Source organism: Copadichromis virginalis, linkage group LG5 (assembly GCF_057382275.1).
Source record: "Copadichromis virginalis isolate Kocher_CV1m ecotype Utaka linkage group LG5, C_Virginalis_male_GT1.1, whole genome shotgun sequence".
NCBI classification, from domain to species: Eukaryota; Metazoa; Chordata; class Actinopteri; order Cichliformes; family Cichlidae; genus Copadichromis; species Copadichromis virginalis.
In genome coordinates, this window is record NC_140622.1 from 41,446,395 (window position 1) to 41,449,580 (window position 3,186).

General features: G+C 44.9%; 1 pseudogene; it reads right to left on the reverse strand.

The window, feature by feature from the left end:
• Window positions 1-209: 209 nt before the first annotated feature.
• LOC146710412 (U6 spliceosomal RNA) lies at window positions 210-286 on the reverse strand (annotated as a pseudogene).
• Between the last annotated feature and the right edge of the window lie 2,900 nt (window positions 287-3,186).

Below are 3,186 nucleotides of genomic sequence, written 5' to 3' on the forward strand. Positions count from 1 at the left end.
TTTCAGAAAAATCAAAGGATTGATTTTAAGTGCGCCGTATTTTCCAAACAACACGGTAATAACGACGGCCCGCTAGCATGCGCTACCAAAAATAGTGCTTTGTTGTGTATCTGACGGACGAAAGCTAAACCAGTTCCACACCAGTGAAGCTGCAGCATTTTTACAAACCAGTTCTGGTTTCATTCAACGATCCGCTTTCGCCCTTGTCATTCTCAAATTTGCGTGTCATCCTTGCGCAGGGGCCATGCTAATCTTCTCTGTATCATATCCAACTTAGCGTACGCGCTTGTCGACCTTCTCATTCTCCGTCGCCGCTGTGCCTTTTTCGCCATGTGCGTATGAAAACAAAGGCACTGCGCATGCGCGTTTTACCCATATTCTATCGCCATGTTTCATTTTCTTGTCGTTGCCGAACATTGTACCAGTATTACCGTGAACGGTATGATACAGCCCAGCCCTACTTTGTATTTCTGAATGGGATCTGTCTCCACATTTCAGCAGTATTTAAGACTTCAAAGTAAAATTCATTTCTCTCGTTTTGACAACACTTCTGTCTCCGCTGTTTTCTCCTGCAGCTTCCTCAAGGACACGTCCATCAAGTATAGGATGGCAGGCTACCTTATCTCTTGTTGTTGAAGCTCTGTGTGCTCGTGTGAAGCCACGTAGTGTGAACATGAGAGCGACACATTAATGCATCTAATCTCTGCAACAACATAAAAAGCATTCAGCTTGTGCGACTGCTTTAACTGCTTTAAATCGTGTCTTAAAACTCACTTTTTTACTTTGGCTTTTAATTCGAGGTCGGTTTGAGTACCATCAGGCCTGTTTTATGTTTTTATTGTTAATTCATTGTCTTCTCATTTCTCTATATTTGTTTCTCTACTGTTTTCTCTTGTTTTTAACTGATTGTGAAGCGCTTTGGTCAACTCAATTGTGTCCTCAAGAACCAGATCAAGACTCTGAGCACTGCTACGGACATTAAATGCATTAAGTGCTCTCCACTCGTGACAGAAGCAGCCCGACAGATGACTTTTGCTGACCTGGTCACATCGCTCAGATAGTTTTTTCTGTCAGTCCTGCAGCATCGAGGCGGCCTGCAGGTTCTCTTGTATGATAGAAGCTCAGCACGAAGCAGATCTGTTCTGCCATCGGGGAAAACGTCTCGCTTTCCTTGACCTCATTTATAATGAAGGAGCGTGCCATCTGAGCTAGTGCATCTAGAACTTCATTGTGAATTTGGTGGCTTGAGTGTTTTGCATAGCAAGGCCCTGTCACTGGGTCATGGTTACCATCCAACATAGCCAGGAAGTTTCCCCTGATGTCGGCGTCTCTTATCCCCCGGGACCCCGCTGTGAAACACTCGCAGTTAACTGCAAGGATTTTTACGCAGGTATGTTTTTCCTGCTCACTGTGTTCTTCAGTTCTCATTAAAGATGCATTAGCTTTTTCTCCTCATATTCTTTCTACGCCATCACTGCATGCAGGGTCGTGGCTCTGCGGGTATTCTAGCCATGGGTGTGTTAAACCACGAGACACGAAGCGTTTTCTCCTGTCGCGTTGGACTGTGCTGGGAAAGAGCTGCAGGCTCGACTAGTCCATCAGCTCCTGATGTGGAGATCTCTGTTTAATTCTGTTGTTCAGTGAGAATCTATTTCATAGCGCCCCCTGTGGGTTCAACAGTGTGCCACAGGTGTTATTTTGGTATTTTATTTATTTATTTGTTTTCGGACCCAGAAGAATCCGACTCCATATGCACATGTTTTCTTTCCTGTGCCAATTTGCTCACAGAATAACCTTGACAATATTTCGCTGTATTTCATTGTGATTGCTATTTGAGCTTCACTTGCTGGACATTTTTGCTGTATTATCGCAGCGTCTGTGCAGTGAAACCATCTGTGAAGGGAAACGTACTCACTGTGGAACCACTTCTGCACAGTCAGCGTGTAGACGGGGACACAGACAGGGTTGGTGTCACACACTCAGGTTGTCCAGTGAAGAAGCTACATCATCATCACATATTTAGATGTGCAGTCTCAGCTGCAGCTCTTTAGATCTTCTGATGTTCAAGTCCCCTCTGGGGCTCCAGTGATCACCTGGTGATGATGAACCCATTCAAGGTGCTTCAGTCTCCAGAGATCTCCATTTGGCCATCTTTCATCGCTTTGAGGTTCTGAGTTTTCCTGACACAGCTGGAGGAAAATCAGCGACGGCCAAATAAATAATTCAGGTACAATTCAAAGTTTCTCAAGTGTACCTGAGTCTTTGAGCAAGGACGGCGTTGTCCAGATGTAACAGGAGCAGTGTCTCTGTTTCCCGGAGGACTCGATCAAGACTAATCAACACTAACAAGTTTGTGTTAATCATAATAATCTGTGTGAACTTCTGCACAGTGAGGAGGATGCTGGGATAGGAGAGATGGAGCCAAGCAAAGCTGGCAGCAATTAAAGCGTCCTCAGACACGATGTTGCAGCCGCTGCTTCAGACGAGGGATTGTTCAGCACGACCTGCATACGTGCACCCACGTGCACCCAGGAAAGAGCCCACGTTTGAGGCTTTTGAAACATAACACCCACTTTTAGATGTGGATCATCACATCCACAGTGTCCATCAAAGTAGCAAGAGAGTCCTTAGATTTCATTCCTGACTGTTGTCATAGTCAAGAGAGCGTTTTAGTGTGTGGCTTTATTTTTTTTTAAATGAAAATTACACTGAAACTTATTTTTGTCACGGCGAGTGAGAGGAGCCGTGCGGACGAGGAAAAGGAGGATCCACACGCAGGCAGTCGTGAAGGTGTAAAAGGTGATTTATTGAACACAAAAGGAGAGCCAAACGGCAACACGGAGAACTAAACTATACTGGGAAACAACTAAAACTACAAAGCACAAACCTGAATGAGAGCGGGCGGAAACAGATGATGGTTGACTGCAGGGAAACACACAGATGAGGCAGGGTGGAAACACAGACGGACCAGCAACAACAATGACGGAAGACATGACTTAAATACACAGAGAACCACAGGGGAATTACACACAGGTGGGAATAATCAACAAGACGAGACAAAGGTAAAACTGAACACACTCACGTGAGACGCAGACCTTCACAATAAAACAGGAAACAAAACACACTTTACTAAGACACAGACTAGACAGAGACAGACTTGAAATGACATATGAAACTAAACCCACA